The 21410-nt window shown below is 29.3% G+C and overlaps 1 protein-coding gene across 11 annotated transcripts in view; it reads right to left on the bottom strand.

Moving 5' to 3' along the window:
* Positions 1-20981, bottom strand: part of LOC129916017 (sodium/calcium exchanger 3) — a 191564-nt gene extending 170583 nt beyond the window's left edge. For 4 of the 11 annotated variants that reach the window (XM_055995778.1, XM_055995768.1, XM_055995779.1 and 1 more), the window contains exon 1: positions 20644-20981. The gene's annotated coding sequence lies outside the window, so the exon portion shown is untranslated. The other 7 variants (XM_055995770.1, XM_055995774.1, XM_055995769.1 and 4 more) reach the window with 7 other exon arrangements.
* Between the last annotated feature and the right edge of the window lie 429 nt (positions 20982-21410).

Raw genomic sequence — 21410 nt, 5'->3', positions numbered from 1 at the left:
TCAGCTGGCAATGTATTAGTTGGTAGCCAGGTGATCCTCAAATCTAATTCATCCTGGAGCTCAAAGTAAAGCTGTATATCTTCTACAGCTGCATCGCCTCCAAGTCGTCTATATGTTGTTGTTATTTCATCCCAATTGGTCATTAGGGTTTTTGTTTTTTGGTTAAATTCTTGCGGTAAAGTTTCCCGCAATTTCAATGGGCACTTATTAAGACCTCCTTGAAATATTTTGCAGAGTAATCGGAATTTGCTATCCGTAGTCATCCTGTTGACCTTTACACTGGTGTCATCTATTAAAGTGGGCTTTATTGTCAGCCCTGGTGGTATGTTAAATTTGGAAATTGCTGCGGTAACTCCCTCTGAATGCCCTGCTGGGGGCTTAACGGCTGCTGGTCCTAAGAGGGCTTCTTTTAGCTGCTCCGGCTGAGGATGGACTGCTGCGGTCTCCTCTATAGCCCCATCAGATTTTTCTTCTTCCGCTACTGCAAACCGCTTGATGATGTCATCTTTCATTTGATCATGAATTTTTTTTACCCCATCGTAAAAACCTTTAGTGAAGTATTCGTGTTCAGTTACCTGCGGATAATTGTCTCTTATCTCGCTATCAACATTGTCGAATACTTCCCATAATTCATTTAATCTTGTCCACCGCGCATTTAAATAATCCAGGGTTTTCCTTCCTGGACCATCCTTTCCGTAATTGCGAGCAAGTGTACAGATTTCTTTTCCTACAGCTTCTTGCTGATTGGTAAGTTCTTCAATTGTAGCCACCATTTTAATTATTTTTTATATTGAATTGTTAGTAATTGAAAGGAACTTCTTTTCTTTTTTTTTTTTTTTTTCTTTTTTAGTCTTCTTAATAACGACTCACTTCACAACACTGTTTTCTTTTATTTTGTTTTGTTTTATTAATTTACAGGCCACTAAACTCTTTTAGTAGGTCCTGTCACGGTCGCCAAATGTTCTTTAAACTTTAGAACCTTGAAAATACAAACACCTTTTTTTATTATTATTGATTACAATTTTTATTTGATGTTCACTTGAAAGTGGTTGGACAGCGAGTGCCCATTATGCCGATCATTTAAAGGTACTTTGCCAAAAATGACAAGTCAGCATAATGAACACTCAGCGCGTGAGACTAAACATTGAACTTTTATTAAATGATCTTATTTCGTCTGGTCTCACGCAGAAGTAGGAGTTGGGTGGAAATATGATATGGTAGGAAAGGTAAAAATGGGTGATAGAATACAAAAAAATACATAATTATACTTAAAAAGAACACTCAGTGGGAACTGGTAAGAAATCATTTCCCATCGTGTCAGCAACAATGCAATGTGATAATACTATTGGTCATATGGTTACTTAAAATGATACTAAAAATGTTTACTTAACAGATAGATAAATGAAATTTATACTGTAGATAGGTAATAGAATAAACTATAATTTTACAATGTTTTAATTAATTTCATATTCAAAATTCTGAGATAACGGTGAAAAAGTGTTCTATTTCTAAACACGTTATATTTTTTGATCTAGACCATATACAAATTAAATTTAACTTTAATACGCATTCTGATAATATTACCTTTCATTTGATATATTACACACATACAAGTTATAAAATATTAAATTGAAAAACTTGAATAATACCTCAAAACACTTTTTTTATGAAAACTGATTGGGTTCAAAAAATGCTGGCTCTTTTTTTGTAGATGTTGTACAGGCATGGTCGATATAAGTATTTTGAGTTGAAAAAATAAGCTTTCAGATGATATCAAATTTATTATAAGTTGTCATAAAAAAAATTGATTTACTGGTGTTAAAAGAATACATTATTTTTATACTTTTTGCGCATTGTAAAAATTTAAGTATGCTTTATTCGTTAGATAAATTTGTAAATTTGTGTAATTTTTTTTCAAGAAAAATGATTTTTTTAAGGTTTCACTTCTAAGACGTGTGAATTGCACACATGTTTTTTTTTTATTATTTATGTTTTTAAAAGCAAAAGCAATAAGAATGGAACGAAATTACAAACATTTTAAACTTTTTTTACTTTGCATCTTTCTTTCATTAATAGATATAAATTTAGGAAGTGTGTTAAATTATTTGACCCACAGTGTTGAATGAGTGTTTTTCATAAAACCTGTAATGCACTAATAATACTTGAGAATAATGCGTCACCCTCTGACGAGCAATGTCTTGCGTTATAGTAATAGTTTAGGAAATTGTAAAATTCTTAATAAAGAATAAGTAATTGAATACGTTTTTAACGCGACAGCTTGACAGATAAATTATTTGTTCTTTTCAAAAAATAAATGAACTATTACATATTTGAATAGACTTGAAAATGTTAAAAATAGCTTGAATAGTTTTTATTAATACTAAATAAAAAATTACATTTGTGAGAAAAGTATTGGAATTGGATTTTTTTTATATTTCAATCAAAAGTATATTGAAAATAAGAAAGTGTAAAATCTAATTTTCCAAAATTGGCCACTTAAGCTCCCCTTAAGTGCCACTTACTCACCTATTAGTCCTGCCTCTTTCATTGACCCTGGTATTTTTTTTCTATTTATTTGTTAAAATCAAAGTCCTATGTAATTGCTTATTAAAATAAGTGCCACATCAAAGAACATTTTTTTTTTTTTTTTATTTTGTCTGGGGGTTTAAATTATATACTTGAACAAGAGCTCCTTTATTTTTATTCAGGTTTTATTCCTAATCGAATTTATGGGCTAAATAATTGTGTATAAAAAGGAAAACCCTTTATTTTCATTTTATCGGAACCCTTTTCAATTTTTATCTCAATACAAAATCATTAAATGAAAGTATTTTATATTGTTTATTTTTTATCGTCACCATCATCACGTCTTATAAGATCAAAACCCTAGCATCGTCATCGTCTCCTTTTTTTTTTGGTATAAGGTCATCTGTTTTATAGTAATGGATGTTTGTCTTTAATCAATAAAAAAAAAAAAACTGAAAACAGAAAACCTTTTAATGGTTTCAAATTTGTTTTATTTTATATATTTAAAAAAATGGTCCCCACTTCAAGTGAAGTTGAAATGAATTATTTCTCTCTCTGTTGCTTCGACAAAAATAAAAGATTTATGTCCTGGGATATTTTACTATATTTTAAAAACACTTGTTACGTGGAAACAAACAAAGAAAAAGCGACATTTTTATTGTAAAATCGGTTCTATTTTTCATTTTGTTAAGTACTATAATATTTTTTGGTGTTCTATTTGTTATTTAACGTAGGTATGTCTGATTTGATTGACTTTAATTCACTTGTATAATCTATCGTAATCTGCAGATGCAGATGTAAGCTATTTGGAATTTTAAACTTCCTTTCGTTAAATATTATTTTATATAAGAAAAACAGTAATAAAATTCTTTTATAGCATATTCTATGACGTCACGTTTTTCAAATGAAACAATTTCAAAATATGTTTTATTTTCGAAATGATTACGAAGAATTTTTTGACTTAGGATGCTCATTCAATTGAATGCAGTCTCAAAAGGATGCATTCTTTTGCATTATTTTTGCATTCTTTTGCATTCAATCGCATTATTTTCAATTCGTTTGAATTCTTTAACTCTTTATGGACCAGTACCTATACCAAACGTATGGATTTTACAAAATTTGGAACATGTTTTTAGGTCAAGAATGAATTTGAGAGAGAGATTTAAACCTCTTAAATTCATTCTTAAATTAAAATAAAGAATGCAAAAGAATTCAAATAATGCGAATGAACGCAAAAGATTGCAAGAGTGCAAAACAATGCAAATGAATGCAAAGACTGCCAATGAAAGCGAATGGTTGCAAAAGAATGCAAGGAGAGCATGAATTGACAAAATATTGTATCCTTTTTCAACCGTAGTATAAAGTTTGGCATTCGTAAAATAAAAGTTTAGATTACAAACATGACCTTTCTATTATAGAGAAAACAAAAAAAAAAAATTGGTCGGCTAAGGCCGTCTGTATACTGTCCTAAGGTTTTAGTGAATAGAACTTGGTGCATACTTAGCAATTTTTGGCGATTGTGCAGAGGGATTTTTTATATTATTTTTCTGGGACCAAAAATAACTGTATTCAAAAAGTTTTTACGAATATAATTTATTAACGATACTTGCCATAAAAAAGTTTTGTTTAAATTCTTAATTTCTCCTAAAAGACTAGTTCAATTTCATCAAAATGTTTTTAACAAGAGCATTTGTTTAGTTTTATATGAATCAAAATAAAATTTTGAATAAAAACATTGTGTTTTTTTAAATCAAATTTTCGAAAATGGGCATTGAATTTTTTTTTTAAATTTTGGTTCAAGGTGTTGGTCAACATTTTTTTACAATAGAGCATAGCAATTTTAGTTTGAAAAAAATTAATAAAAACAAATTTAAGAACGATTAGGCAGTTAAAAAAAAAATAATAGTAAATAACTATTTACTATTATGTTAAGTTTTAAAAATTTAAGCATACTCTCCATTTAATTTAGAGTCCTCATTTATAAAGGGAATTTTTAAAATTTTTTTCTTTAAACTTTTAATGACGACTTTAAATATTATGAACTGTATTCGTGTATTTTATATTGATTGAAACCAATTTAAAAGAAATGAAAAACGTGACTCGTTAATACACCGGCACACAAAATAAAAAAAGTGTCATGTACCAGGAACCAGACCTATCTTTCCATATGTTTTTAGGCACGCTGAATCCGAATTTCAAGTCCGTTTGGCCCGGTCACCCTCCAGTTTTGTGCTGTGACTGCATTTTGTTTGGATTTTTATGACTTTTTTGGAGTTTTTTGCATTTTTCTCAAAATGAAGGGTGTTCGGGCAAAACGGACTTGAAATTCGAATTCAGCGAGTCCAAAAACATATAGAAATATAGGTCTGGTTCCTGGTACATGGAACTTTTTTTTTTGTGTGCAGGCACGTAGCCAGGATTTCGTTTCGGGGGGGGCTTGGTTCAAAATCTGGTGAACAATTTTGATGTAAGATAAAAACTGCCTGTATACTACATGCTTAATGTAATACCTAAAAATCTTGAATATCCAATATTATTTTTTTCTCATAAAACCATCTATCTTTATTGCTATCACGATTATCAATTTCAAATTATTAAGTGTTTTTTAATACAAAACTATTTTATTGAACTCAGATTGTCTCGGTTTTAGTTCCATGAGATTCAGCATCGAAAATATCCTAAGATGATGCGCCATCCTAAGATTATTTTTTAAATGCCGCTGCGCTGTTTGCTTATTTTTATGCTTAATGTAGATACATGATGGACACAGCCATTATGTGGATCTGTTGTTGATATTGTTGATTCGGATGTATAGGATTCAAAATTCTTGCAGAGCCTAGTGAGCTGATTCCAAAATAAAGTGCACTAATTTTCTTAAATAAGGATGATACTCAGAAAAAACGATACGATATGATTGAATTTTCTTCCACAATACGAAACAATTAAGTTCAAAACGGTTTAATGGTTGTCTTCTGACCGGCAATGCACTTAAAAACGAATACTTTAATTGCATATTTTGGCAAGATGGGTCCACAAAAAACATTCATAAACCAGACATTTTGGTAAAAGCTAAGGAAGAAGAATAAGAATCATCGTAGCAACTTTCGGGGAAGGTTTTATTTGAAAAAAATTTCATATTTCTTATTTACGATTGATGCCTTTTCATTTTGAGCGGTTGGAGGTTTTTTTGGCATTCTTCTTTATAAACAACTTTTTGGTTTATATTTATATTTTTGTTCTAAGTTTTGATAAACAATTTTTAAAAGTAAGCAATAAAATTGGTTCACATGAATAAAGGCTAAAACAATTTGATTGGCTGTAGCTGGAAGCTCGATGAATTATTTAAAATTAGAAACGGTTTAAAATAACACTAGTCGACTCGGTTATTCAAAATTGTTTAATGTTACCCACTTTCTCGGTTAAATTTTACTAATATCTCAAATTTTAGGCAAGTTTCTTGATCAATATAAACAAGTTGATTAATTTTAAACAATTTAACTTAACCGAGGCGACTACGTTGATTTTAGCAAGGAGAACTAATAAAACAAACATTAAAAAACAGAAATACCTCCAACTGCACCCGTCAAGAACTTTACATTTTTCTGTCAAATACATTATTAACACTCTGGCATTTAAGTACTTTGAAATTTAAATAAAAAACATACAAAAAGTACTCATTTTTAACCCCAAAAAAAGTGAAAAACAATCGTGACATTGAAGGATCCTGGTGGGAGTTAGCTGTCATTCAAAAAACCCTATCACATTTTAACCTGAGAGTGTTTTAAAAAAAATACACATAATCAAACAAAATAAAAAACACACCCACGTTCATAAATCAAGAACTTCAGTGTTCAGAACATTTTGAACATTTAAATATTTTTTTAAAAAAGGTTATATTAAAGATATAACCTTTATCCTTTGGAATTTTATTGAAAACAAATAATAAGGTATCAGTTTCTAAAATAAAGTCATTGGGATCATTGCTAAAAATCACTCAGGATAAAATACATACATGCTTTTCAAAATAGAACTTCTTAGCTAAAATCAATAAAATAAATTTGTAAAGCTTCAATTTGGATTGAACAAATTGTTTAATTTGGAATTATTTGCTTTAAAATATCCTTATGCACACATAAATACGTGTATGTTGTCGCGTTGCCACCATCAAAGTTTAAAGTATTTTTTTTATAAAGAAATAGAAATTTAAACGGTTTTAATGTAAGAAACTGACGAACTTGATAAACAAATATTCAAGCGTGTAGACAAAATTTTATATAAAGTAAAAAGCCACAGAGCTGAAGCTATTTTACTCCTGAAGTTGCCTCTGTGCTCTTTTGAATTTATCTTTGTAATTTAAATTCCTTCAAGTGTAACTTGCACAGAAAAAGCCTTACTTCTTCTCTACAAAATTATAATGTATAATAATGATCACATTATCCCTTAGAGAACCATAAAACCATTCAAAATGGCAACTCTATTTTTAAAAAGATGATGGTAGCTACCTGACTTAATTAATTGACTTCTTCTCTTAATACGATTTCTCTTTTTTGGATGGAATAGCTATTCAATTGCCGTTCCAGCTTTTCCGGTATATCATCATCATACTCACAAGAATGTACGTATTCTCCGCATTTCCACCCATGGGTCTCGTTTTTTGATGTTGAATGAGGGAAAAAAAACATTTTCAGTTTAGATATCTTGAGTTGGTTCTAGAGGGTGAAATGTGAAAAGGACTTTAACAAAAAAAAAATTTAAGAAAAAGAAATACATATATTTTCACAAAAAAATAAAACGTACCCTCTTGTAACTGAAAATCATGGACGGACGAGTGTGTGCTTCAATTTCAACCAAAAACAAAAATTCCAGCATTGGAGTGTCTTTTGTGACAGCTAAGATAATAAAACGAAGATGTATTTATTTCTTTAAAAGGATTTGTTCGTTTCGCTTTTCAAAAACAAAAATGTGCCAGAACATCAGAAAATTTAAGTTGACATTAAGAAACAATAATGGAAATGAAAATTGTTGTTTGCTTAGGTTTTTTTTTCTCTGAGTTTTTTTTTGAAGATTTATTATGATTGTGAGTGAGTACGTTTATAATATTTGTTCTGAGAGATGTGATGTGGGCGATATGTGTGGGAGATTGACCGGATTTTCCGGTCATTTTCTAACTGACATATCAAAAAAGTATAACAAAAATTGTGATAAATTCTATTTTTTGCTAAATTTATTGAACACCCACATTGTTTTAGGTACTAATTCGATTTTGCCCAAGAGAATTTAATAAGTGAAAATAATTTCTTTTATCGCCCGTTTTTTTTTTTGTTTTTTTTTTTTTTTTAATTTAGTTTAACTTTATATTTACCTTCTAAAATTTCGTAACGAGCCATGGAGTTTTTTAAAACTACTGCTCAAACTACTCAAATTATTTTTCAGTTATTGGTTGAAATACAAGATAAGTCTAGAAAGAACTGGATAAGAACTGGTGGAAAAATTGCCAGATTACAACTCCAGTTGAAAATTCTTTCCCCACAACTTTTTTAACTTGGGATTCTTAAAAGAAAATGTAATGGGCTATAGAAGTGTCATTATAGAATTTACCGATAAAAGCACCGGATTTACTGTTGGATGCTTTTTTGATAAAGAAAAGGCATTCGAAAGTGTTTTTGGATACAAGGACTAATAAATTCTAATAAACACTACTAACTGCAATTTCCCGACAATTTAATCAGAATAATAAACAGCTTTCTTTATTCCAGTTCTTTTTAACTAAAAATCAGACCATAAGAGAGGGACTTGCACTTCCTCTTCAACATCTTCCCCTCAGACAAGCCCCGACCTAAAAACGTATAGAAAACCTCCTGTTTGCCGATGATTTCCTGACATAAGCCAATTGTACATCCCCTAAACTAGCTGTTAGATTTTTGCCAGCCTTGGGGCTTAAAAATAAATCCTGCCAAATCGTAACTAATGCGGCTTTGTTTCGATAAGTTTCTGCTTCATTTAATTGAAAGTTTTTTGATAAATACGGATACAAATTTAAATTTTATTAAAACATTTGTGGAACAGATAAAATAATACAATAAATAAACAAATAAAAAATTTGTTAACCTCATAAAACTTGGCAAAAAGTTTGCTCTTGGGATAAGAACCAAGGATTAAAAAGTCTATAAGAAAACACCTAGTTATTTCGAAATTTAACGGAGTAAAAAAATAAGTTAAAATAAATTATTTTTTTTATATTGTAAATGCAAAACTTCAAACAAAAAACTATCTAATATTTATTTTTAGGCACTTTCCTAAAATTCAAAAATAAAACTCCATTAGTTTACGCAGGAAAAATATTTTTTCTGAATTTCGTAGTTTTTACACTAATTTGCTGATTTTCAAAAAAAGACGAACTTTCAAAAAGCCGAACTTTCAAAAATAATTATCAAAATTGGTTCACTCAGTCCAAAGTTATGAGGTAACAAACATAAAAAACAAAAAAAAAATACAGTCGAATTGAATACCTCCTCCTTTGTGGAAGTCGGTAAAAACTATTGGTGGCATTTATTAGAAATATAGTGTACCATTTCGATAAAAAAATATTTAAAAATTATCTTATAAGCTTCAAAAGGAGAAAAATATAGTTTTTACAGCTTTTGTGGGATCTTTGTTGGTTTTTAACAGATTATGTCACATGGGGCTACAATGGGTTACAAGTACTTTTATAGTCATGGGGTTTAACCCCCCCCCCCCCCCCGAAATTTTTTTTTCAGAAAATCAAAAGATATATAATAAACAAATACAAGTCTAATATGTGTAGCACTAAATGGATTGTTTTTGTATTTTAGTGATTTGATTTAATATCTGAAAATCTCTCTTAAAGTCTCTACCAATTTTGTATCGTTAAAGAAGTTGTCGATGAAGTTTTTATAAAGGAAAACAAAAATTTGTTGGTTAATGGACCGTTTGGAAAGGGATCTTTCAAAAAAGAAGTTTTTTCCTCTTTCACCATTTCCTTAAGCACCATGTTAACACCTTAAAATGCTCTTTAAGTACCTTTCAATACCACAAGTGTTTATGCAAGGTTTTTGTTTTCGAGACTTAACTATACTTTTTCAAAGGGTTTCGGTGTGCCGAACTCGAATCCAAAGACAGACTTATTCGATCACATCTCGTTTTTGAAATATTACCGTTAAATTTATTTAAATCTTTCTGACATCTTTTCTGCTGTCCGAGATATCTTCAGTTGCTTGTTATTAGTTGTGTTCACTGACGCTGTGCTGGACTGTTCTAGGCAGAAAAGTACAGCCTTTTGCTGTTCATTGAGATTTTTTCTGTGCTGAACTTTTCTAGTTTGCTGTTCATTGACAAATCTAGAACAGCTTAGAACAGGATTTTCTGTTTTACTTTTGATTCAGATCAGGTTAGAACAGACTCGTGAGAAGTGTCAAAAGCAAAGCTGTCATTTTTTCTTTTTGTTTTGATTTAATTGTGCGAATTATTCTCGGGTGCTCGTGGTTTTTATAAATAAAAACAATTTTTAATTATTTTTTTCGCAGTAAAAACACAAAAAAAATAGAAAAAAAAACGAAAACCGATAAACAAAAAATTCATAAAATTTACAATTTGTTTTTTTTTTTTTTTTTATTTTGACAACTGATGTTTGAACGACTGTTCTAACTTGTTCTGACGTTTCTCACGATACTGTGCTGTCCTATCCTGTTCTGATTTAGAAAAACCTCGGTGAACACAACTTTTAGGTCTGTTAAATGAATCTGATCCGCACAGAAAAGTACAGAAAAGATCCAAAAAGTACAAGTTTTTGTGTTTCATGAAAAAAAGCACACCCCAACTTGTTCTATATTCTGTCATTTTATGTTCCATGAAGTTTTTCAGCACAGAAAAGTTCAAGTTTTTCTGCTCCTATTGTTGGGGTAGAGCAAGTGAGTTAAAAGTGTCAATTGTCAGCTGTTTGTTTGATTGTGATACAAATAAGAGAAAATAAGATTTTTAAAAGCGAATTTCTTAACGATTTTGAAAAATAACAAAAAAAGATAACGGGAATGTTAAAAGTGCTAGTAAATCATTTATTTTAGTAAAAAATCATTTCAAGAAATTATTTTGAATTACAAATTTTACAACTGATATAAACAACATGTCAATCTTGCTAAATACGAAGTTGAACTTTTCTGTTCTTTCTTGTTCTGACAGTATTTACAAACTTGTGCTGCTTTGTTTTGTTCTGTCCTAGATTTTTTTCACTAAACAGACCTATTGTTACCCACTTTTGTTCTATGTTAAGCTTAAATCCTGTATATAAGCGAAAATAAATGTAGCCATTTATTTAGAGTGCAGTACAACATGTACAACATTTCGTTATTTTTTTATTTCAAATTATAAGATTAAACAATTTCAGTTTATTGTTAAATTTCAAAGTGAAGTATAACACTGTGATAGTTCGATTTTGCAACAGAAGCGAGACACATCGATTCTAGTTAATTCGAGTATGCTGAATTCAGTGGTGGCAACCGTTTTGAAAGTTTGGCTCAAGTTTTCGAGATATTTCGAAAATAAAATCTTAGGTCGGGACTATTAAAATACTGATAATTTCGAATAATTAAGTTTTTTTAAGCAGTTTTTAGTTTAGAGAAAAGCTATTCCTGTATATAGCTATATGTTGAACACTATTCCAACCTAGATTGTTATGTTTCGGTCGCTTACAAAGCATTTTATAAACAAAAACTTCACTTTTTCATGTTTTTTTTTTTATTTTGTTGACTTTCAAAGCCTTTAATATGGAGGCAATTTGAGTTTAACATTGATTCGGGATATTTTATATTATTTAAATAGCATATCATTCCAAAAATGAATAAAATACTGCAAATCTGAAAAAGTTCACTAGTGAAAATTAGTCTATTAAGCTACGGAAATGTATTAAATAACACTGGTAAGCAAAATTAAACTTTTTTTTTGCCACAAGAACCAAAATATACTTTTCTGAAGGTGAAAGGGGTGCTGAACTCGAATCCGAAGCCATACATATTTATTTGGCTTCCTTTTTTTTAAATATTACAGTTATAAAAGGGAAAAAACGTTATTTTGACTGCTTTTATCCCTACATTATGTAAGTATATAAGAACGTTTTTTGTTCTTCCAAAAACTGTTTAATTCATTAATTTATTTTCTGATATATGTATCTTAAGCTTAAGCTAAAAATCCAAAAACTATCTTAATTTAATCTTAAGTTCAGGTTTTGATACATTTCCGTAGCTTAGTATGCTGATTTTCACTAGTGAACTTTTTCAGATTTGCAGTATTTTATTCATTTTTGGAATGATATGCTATTTAAATAATATAAAATATCCCGAATCAATGTTAAACTCAAATTGCCTCCATATTAAAGGCTTTGAAAGTCAACAAAATAAAAAAAAAAACATGAAAAAGTGAAGTTTTTGTTTATAAAATGCTTTGTAAGCGACCGAAACATAACAATCTAGGTTGGAATAGTGTTAAACATATAGCTATATACAGGAATAGCTTTTCCCTAAACTAAAAACTGCTTAAAAAAACTTAATTATTCGAAATTATCAGTATTTTAATAGTCCCGACCTAAGATTTTATTTTCGAAATTTCTCGAAAACTTGAGCCAAACTTTCAAAACGGTTGCCACCACTGAATTCAGCATACTCGAATTAACTAGAATCGATGTGTCTCCGCTCTGTTGCAAAAAAAAGTTCTAAAAACTATCACAGTGTAATTAGCTCATGTCAAATAACTTGGATTATTAAAAATTTTTGTTTTTAAGTATTGTCAATTTCATTTAGAACTCAATAGATAGAATGTACCTATCAATTTTCTGCTACAAAATTTCAGTGCGAGAAAAAGTCCATTTTTCAATGTTTTATATATAAAATTGTACGAAATAATTTTTTGTATAAAGCCTAACAATGGTTAAAATTTGTTTCTTCAAAAAAAATTTTCTTCCTCGCTAACGCTCGCAATTTATATCAACCAACTTATCACTCTTTGAAGTAATTTAAACTAGAGATGTCGCGGAATATTCGGCCATTTTTAAATTCGTTCATGGCAAGCAGAGCTATTTAAAACTTTTAACTACGAATTCCTCTCCTAAAAAATACTTAAAAAGGATATATATTGGAAAGTTTTTTTCTTCGACACAGTTCCAATGACCATTTGCTTTAGTGGGATTAAGAATCGACTGCAGTTAGGTACATATTAGGTATAGTTGATACAAAGTATTGTCAATCGTAAAAAAAATTTGATTTGGTCTGAGCAAATACAAATTGATACAAATTTATATCAAAGTCAATAAAGTCGTTTCGAGGAAAATAGGCCTTCTCGTAAAAGTTTTACTTACCCTATAAATGATAATAATATCTAAAGAATTTATGCATGTTCAAAAAGATTCATATAAAATGCCAACCATTATTTTTTAAATCAACAAAAATATATTGATTAATTTGTCTGCACCCTGTATTATCAGTCAATTAAATATTTTTACTTAATGATTTAATTTAATGAAAGAACATTTCTTTTTTATTTAAATAAAAATCAAATGAACCATAATAATAAATTATAATCCTTAAAATAAATCCTCAAAAATAAATTTCAACAAAAACGAACGCAAACATAAACAGTATAGAATAATCTTTCTCATCTAAATGACACAGAAGTGAATACATTGAGTGTGGTATTACATAGCAATGTGTGAAGTGTGATGTATATGTAAATTGTGAAATCAAATTACAAAAAAAAATAGAATAGAAAAAAAAAATTTTGCAAGAATATGTCATCATAATAAAAATATAATTCATCGTGTTGCATTTTTGTGTTTTCCCTCTGAACGACATGCTCAGTATGGTTGGTAGTAAAAGACACGTTTTTAATACGTAAATGAATGAAAAAGTCAGTATGGAATAAAAAACGTTCTTGCTTCTTCCTTGACTTTGTATGCTGGGTTAAGAATTCAACTTAGATTTTAAAATTCCCTTTTCTTATGATTAACACTGGCTTTGATTAATATTTTTAAAGATTCTTTTAATTGCCTTTTAAGTATATTATTTGCTTCTATACATTGTAAAGAAAAGTCAATTGTTTATCAACAGCTATGTAAAATGATAGTAAATTCAAGTGTAAAAGTGTCATAAAATTGATTGAATGAAAGGGGCTTTTGAGAAAATATGTAATAATAACTGTCTATCAGGAAATCCATTAAGTATCTTTTTATCTTAATAACACGAGCAGCAAATATTGACTGACGTCGATTTCAACTCAAAAGAAACAATAAGCTATGAGCAAAAACATTCGATAAGAATAGACAAGAGTAGGAGGAGGGTTTATTGGAAGGTGAGTTTTATCGTCATAGCCCATGTGTTGCACAATTTCGTCATTTATGGTTAATACACAAAACCTAGTATCTTCAATTTTATAAGTATTGTTTTTGACGTAAACAATCATAGACTTTTTTTTAAGTAGGTAAGGTACTCATCATCATCATCAGGACTGAATTATTGAAAACAAAGTGTTTTAAATCATTTTCACGCCAATTTCTATTACCAGAAAATGGCAGAATTGGTTTTCTATAATTAGACATACAACTGTACAATGCTTAAAAAGTTTAATGCACAACTGGACTTTTTTGTTTTGATCGTTTAAAAAAAATTCTCAAATTTTTGAATTATTTTTAGTTTGTCTACGAGAATGTGTGATACCTTGAAGGAGAAATAAAATTTCTTAGGATCAAAATTAACTGTACTGGCTATATTAACAATAGTTACTTAATAGTTAAGATTCCTCAAAAACACATCTAGAGACTTTGATAAAAAAAATGTGTCCTACTCTTGAAATAAACAAATTAGAACCAAAATTGTCCGCTATACAACCGTTTATTTTAACACCCTAATTTTCAATCGAAAATTCAAGTGTCAAAATATCAGCTTTTTTCAAAAAGTCGGTAGGCATTTCGTTCGTTAAAATGTCTATTTTCTGATGGTGTAAAAAAAATTTACATTAGTATACTATAGAACATGTTCTCGTAAAATGCAAAAAATGAAAAAAAGCTTCAATTCGAAAAATTTTTTTATCATTGTTTACATTTTTGGCCTATTTATTCAAATTTACACTTTAATTACTCAAACAACGTCAGATTTATCAATGTTACATGAAATCTTACGTTTTTTGAGTAATTAAAGTGTAAATTTGAATAAATAGGCCAAAATTGTAAGCAATGATAAAAAAAATTTTTCGAATTCAAGGTTTTTTCATTTTTTGCATTTTACGAGAACATGTTCTATAGTATACTAATAAGTAAATTTTTTTTTACACCATCAGAAAATAGACATTTTAATGAACGAAATGCCCACCAACTTTTTGAAAAAAGCTGATATTTTGACACGTGAATTTTCGATTGAAAATTAGGGTGTTTTTTTGTTTGGTATTAAGTCAAAATAAGGTAAACAAATTAATATTTTCAATCAAATAAATTACAGTGTATTTGGGATATGTTAAGGCAAGTTTTCACCAAATTTCGTAGAAAAATGTTTGTTTTTGAAAAAGATAAAAATAAAAAACCAAAAACTCGGTTTTTTTAATTTTTCACATAAATTTTGAGGTTATGTGAAAAAATTGTTGATACAAAAGTTGGAGATCTTATTATTACCTACAACTTTGCCGTACAACTTTTTTCTATAGGACTTGTAGTTTTGCCGGAAATCGAGATATACCATTTTTACCATTAAAAACTCAATCCACCCACTTCCCGAACTTGGTTCGCCCGTAATTTATTTTTGCTTTCATTTTTATCATATTCACCTCCTTTTTCCATGGGTTTCATCCTACTATGAATTTTTTGTATTTTTTAATGTTTTTAAAAGCATCGGCACTGGTCTATCTTAACAAATTTGAAACACAAAAAGAAATCACAAAAAACGATTTTTCAAAAACAAAATTTTTTTTTAATCCATACACTTGATTTTTTAATATGCTCAAACCATACATATATTATGGTTTCTAAAACGCTTTTTTAAAAATTTTTTTCCTGAAATGGGCCAAGTTGTTTACTAGAAAATCTGCTCTTTGATTGTTGTATTGAATTTAATTTTTTGAAACATAGGTCCCTTAAGCATAAAAAAAAACCAAAAACAAACAGACATAGGCGGATCCAGGGGGGGAGGCACGGGGGCACGTGCCCCCCCAGAACTTAAAGTTCATACTTAAAGGAAATCAAACTATAAGAGTTTTAAAAATATATGAATAATAACAGAAAGAACTTGAGTGAAACTCTTGTCTATTTCTGGCTGAAAATGCGAATTTTGTTGATTGTTGCATTCCTTTCCCATGAATAGCTCCACCTCACAAATAAATAAACGGCTGGTACACACGAATTTTTTTTTTTCGATTTAAAAAAAAGTGAATTTTCAAAGTGATTTTGGTGAAAAATTTTGATATGGACATCGAATGACATTGAATGATGTAAAAACAAAAATTGTATATGCAACTCTATTTTTTCATACAGAGGGGTCAAAAAATTTGCACTTTTTTCGTTGTTTTTTTTTAACATTAGTGTTTTTAAAATAGCGGAACACGTCACAAAATTGCATAAACTATATATTATAGAACTGCTGGATATGTAGAACAAACTTGCATTTCAGAAGTTTGCCCAAGTTTGCACCCCGAAAATAAAGACCCCTTGAAAAAAAAACTCCTCAAAAGCGACCCTTACTTATACACTTAAGAACAAAAAAACGGAATCAAAAAAGATAATTTTTATTTAAAACAAAAATTGCAATGGATAAAATAATGTTTCTTCAAGTTTTATGGTCTCATTTAAAAGCTTGAATTTTTTACTTTTAATTGTTGGTAAAAACTTCAAAATGCATACGATAGTATCATAGCTATCTGTCAATAAATTGCACTTCATTTTTTTCTAAATGTTAAATTTTCTTGATATTCTCTGCTTCAATTTCAGTTTTTTTTTTCCTACCGTTACTATTGACGTTATCTGTCAATAAATTGCACTTAATTTTTTTAAAATGTTAAATTTTCCAGATACTCTCTGTTTCAGTTTCAGTCTTTTTTTGCTTACATGCTTCATTTATGTTGATTGGATCCTTATAAAGTGAACGGGTTTTAAAGTTCCTAGTATTGATTTAAAGCCTTTGTTTCAAGCTTTTTAATGTTGCAATTAACATTCATGTATGTCAATTACATCCTGGCCAATTAACGTTTTAAAAAAACGCAAAAGTTTGATTCCATTTTTTTGCTCCTAAGTGTAGATTTTTATAAATATTATTTTATTGAGAAAATTTCTCCAGGGATGCCTCTAAAAATATGTAAAAAAAATAGTGTTCCAAATTTCAAAAAAATCGGTGCAGTAGTTTTGAAGTTATGAGGAGCACCGGCGTTGAAAACATTAGTTGTGGGGATAACGATTTAAAGTTTTGAACTCTGGACTAAAAGACTAAAACGTTCCTAAGGGAAGTATTAAAATACTCATAACTTGGTCAATTTGGCTCCAAGAGACCTACAATTTGAACACAATAGTCTTGAGGTATAAAACAATTTAACCCCTTGTAGCCCCATGTGACATTTCTGTAACAAACCGAAAAAGATTGCATAAAAGCTCTACAAACTATTTTTTTTTTTTTTTGAAGCTTCTAATATTATAATCTTTAAGTATTGCTTTATCGAAATAGTACTTCAAATTTCTAATAAATAGCACCAATAGTTTTTAATTGACAGTTAATGTTGAAAGTTGGGCTTTTTTTGAAAATAAGCAAATTTGTGTAAAAACTACGAAATTCAGAAAAAAAATAGTTTTTGTTAGTAAACCCCACGGGGTTTTATTTTTGGATTTTAGGAAAGTGCCTAAAAATTAATATTAGATAGTTTTTTGCTTGAATTTTTGCATTTTTATATAAAAATAAATTATTTCAACTTTTTTTTTTGCTCCCAAAATATCGAAATAACTAAGTAAATAATGACTTTATTAATTAATAATGACACTTATTAAAAAATAAGTGTTTTATTAAAGATAAAGGCCAATCGATTGACTTATTAATTTTTAAATTTACGACCTTGGGTTACAAAAGGATAATGCAAATAAAAAAACAAAACTGGGTTTCCCGGCAAAAAAGTATGATTCAGTTTTTTTTGTTATTCTTAGGAACTTTAATATTTATTAGAGCCCCCGCACACTACAGACTTTCTATCGGCCGATAGTTTAGTCGGGTTGGGCTCCTAGTGTGCGCACAGGCAACCGACTAAACAGTCGGGTCGCTAGGAAACATTTTAGTTTGAAGGCAATTGTGTAGCAAAACAAACTTTTTTTTCGATCAAACAAACTTTTTGATCGGCCTATACTTAATCGTTGTAGTGTGCGCACTTTCATACATTTTTATACTGATTAAGAGACCGACTAAACTGTCGGCCGATAGAAAGTTTGTAGTGTGCGGGGGCTCTTAGAATGAAGTCTTTAGTATTTGACTAAAAACTACTAGGTCATTAACTAATGGTATAATTATGTCCATAATATTGCAAAATTTTATACAAAATCAATTAAAAAACGTAAACATTATTTTTTCAAAATTTCATCTTTAAAACTTAATTTCTCAAAAACTATTTGGTGAAACAACTTAAGTCAAAAAATTAAATAAAGAATTGTACGTGCATTTTCTGATTTTTTATATTTTTTTTCTTCCGGCTAATCCAGGAGTAAGAGGGTTAGCTTTAAGTGGCTTTTACTGTAACAAGAAAATGAAAATTTTTCCTTCCGAATAACTTTTTGGTCATTTGGTACCTATTTGATGTGGGAAATGTGCCTAAATATTTTTGGCCAGGTTTTAGACCACTGTGGGTCGTTAAAATTTTCTGCTTGTTAGTCAGTCGTATGGTACTTCACTTTATTTCTAACTGTTATTGCTGTTTTTTTTTGCCAATCCGTCCCTTGTGCCCCCCCCAGAAAAAATCCTGGATCCGCCCCTGCAAACAGACATAAATTGAGAAAATTAAGTCTAAAATTAATTTAAAATGCTTTTTGTGAGACAGTATTGGTTTTATGGGAGGTTAAACATTCACTATTACTATTACAGATAGACACCTGAGGTAATTTTAATAAAAAAAAACATTTACTGTAATTTTCATGTTTTCACTTCGTTTTCGAGTTATGACGGTTTAGGTATTAGGAACTAATTTTATTTAAACATTAAATTTAACCCTTTGTATGTCAATAGCGTCAAAATCCAAAAAAAAAAAACCCTGTATGTTAACAGAGAAAAAAAAAGGTTTTTCGATTTTTTTTTTACTTTTGTAGCCATTGCTACATTTTTTGATAAAATAAATTCCTAGATTGTGTTTCTCCATTTGCCTTCTATAATCAACTAAATTTTTGTTTTGATGTTTATAGTTCAGAGACACAAGGATTAACTAATTTTGTAGAGCTATAGAAAATTGCCATCTATTAATTTTTTTAATAGGTCACTATGACGTATACGTAACTTTTTTTTTGAAAATTAAAAATTAAAGAAAGCTGACCAAATAATAAAACTAGTTTAATTTTAATGGCATTTAAATTTGTCTAGTACATTCAAGATTTAATGGCATTAAATTCAAAGAAAAAAAAAAAAACACAAAACATATGTATGCATTAGCTAAGCTTGCAATGAAATAATTTTTTTTATATCAGCAATTGTTTCTCTTCGTATTTATAACTTTTTATTTTTCGTGAAACTTGAACAAAATTTGAAAATATTTCAGTAACTGTAGGTTTGAAGTAAAAAAAAAACATTCAAACAAAAGATAATCTCCACATATTTCTGTCTTGTTCACCAAATTATTCCTCATTTATCTTCTTATTTTCTTCTAACCTTTATACTATAATTTGTAGACTGTAAGTTTTTGTTTTATTTTTTTTTTTTAATTTATTTATAGAATTCACTCATAGTTGAACTTTCTATTAAATTTCAAGTGACAAAAATGTCTTCCCTTTTAATGAATTTAAATTTTCCTGTTAAAAAAAAAACTAGGACTTTAAAAATGAGGTGTGCCTTCCAAGATGAAACATCATTTTCCCTACCACGACCCAGTCTGTTTTTGACAATGATTTATGTAGTATCTTTCAATCTTTACATAAGCTTCAATTAAAATATTAATGCCTATCAACGCTTCCTTTATGACGAGTGACACCCTTATAGAGCTTAGCATATCAAAAACTTTAACCTGATTTCGAAAGACTGTAATTTTTTTTGGGTGTGTGATAAGTTACGAAAACTCTTTCCCTCCCAAAACAAAAAATTTCCTTGGTACTCATCGTACCTGCTTGCCACCCTTAGAAAGTATGTTCCTGTTTTCTATATTTTTTTTTTTTTTTTTTATAAATGAACATTTTATCTATCTTTATCCATTAAAGTTGATTGTTTTATGTGAAGAAAGGTAGATACGACAATGACGCGACGGGATAGTAAATTGAATTTCAGCATGTCGTTCCGCCGGATAAGATATTATTATTCGCGTAGATATCTCGCTGCTTCACTAGGCACACGGTGGTGATATAAAATTAGATTTCCTCTATATTTTTTTTTCCTATTTGCAATTACATTCGGCACGCATATAAACAACAAGAAGAACATATACTATCACGGCACTATAAGAACAAGAGTTACAACAAAAACGGTGTAATGGCAGCAACAAAAAGCATAGCAAAATAACGAAATTCTAAAAAAAAAAAAAAAATGCCTTCAAAAGATTAGGAACCACAACGAAAGGGGCTTCTTGTTATTTTTTTTTTTTTTTTTTATTTTATTCCGACTTGTATCGTATCTATGCACATAACGTCCTTCGAAAAATATTTATTTATTTTCTTCTTCTTTTGCATTTGCACCATAAACTAAACATATGTTTGCGGGCGGAACGGAAAATAATTCAAAAATTACAAATTATTCTATATAGTTTTCTATATATAATATGTTTTAAATTTAGAATAATTCTTCGATTTATTAAAAATTTAAAACAACGGTTTCTTTCACTCACGAAAATAAAATTTCGAAAATAAAAGAAAGAAAGAAAAAGTGTTAAAAAAAAAAGTATCGAAACAGGATTAGCGGTTGCACTTCTTACAAATGGACGATCGGACATACTGCATCATGATGATGGTGTTAATCCAAATTGTTGTTGTTGTTGTTGTTTGAACGAAAAAATAAAAAAAAAAAATAAAGAATAACAGCAAGTTGCTCTATATATGCATTTGCATGCAGACAAAGAGAAACACACACACACAAGAACGAACGACCAAAGTACAGAGAGACAAACAAACAAAAAACACAGAAAAAAAGACGACAACGACGTGAAAAAAAAGTAAGTATTTATTTTTTTTCTATCGAAAAAAATAAATTCCACCGAACCGCACGCGATACGACGATACGTTCTCAACGACTGAGGAAGGATATACTGAATTTTAGTCTTCTAACGGTACGTTACCGCAAGCCAAAAAGTTGCTATATTCACCACCAGAAACACACAGAAAAACAGAACCTAGAACCAGAAAATAATAAAAACAAGCAAGAAGACTAACCCCGAAAGTGAAATAGAAAAGAAAATTGAAGGAAAAAATTTTGTTGAATGAAGAGTGTGGAAAAGTGTAGAAGAAAAATTTCGCCCTGGCATTGGAAAAAAATGTTAACAAAAACATCAACAAAAAAACACATCAAGAGCAATTGCAAATTGTTAACAAGCGATTCAGTTTAAATGATAAAAGAGGAAAATTTTGCAAGAAGTGGGTTTTTGTCTTTATCACATACCGATACCGACACTATCCATCGCTCGCAATGAGAGAGAAAATTAGAGAGAGTTTAGAGAGAGAATTTTACTTTCTTTTATTCCTCTCA

Source organism: Episyrphus balteatus, chromosome 3 (genome assembly GCF_945859705.1).
Source record: "Episyrphus balteatus chromosome 3, idEpiBalt1.1, whole genome shotgun sequence".
NCBI classification, from domain to species: domain Eukaryota; kingdom Metazoa; phylum Arthropoda; class Insecta; order Diptera; family Syrphidae; genus Episyrphus; species Episyrphus balteatus.
Note: the sequence above shows the minus strand (reverse complement) of the source record. Positions and strands in the feature narration are given on the sequence as shown.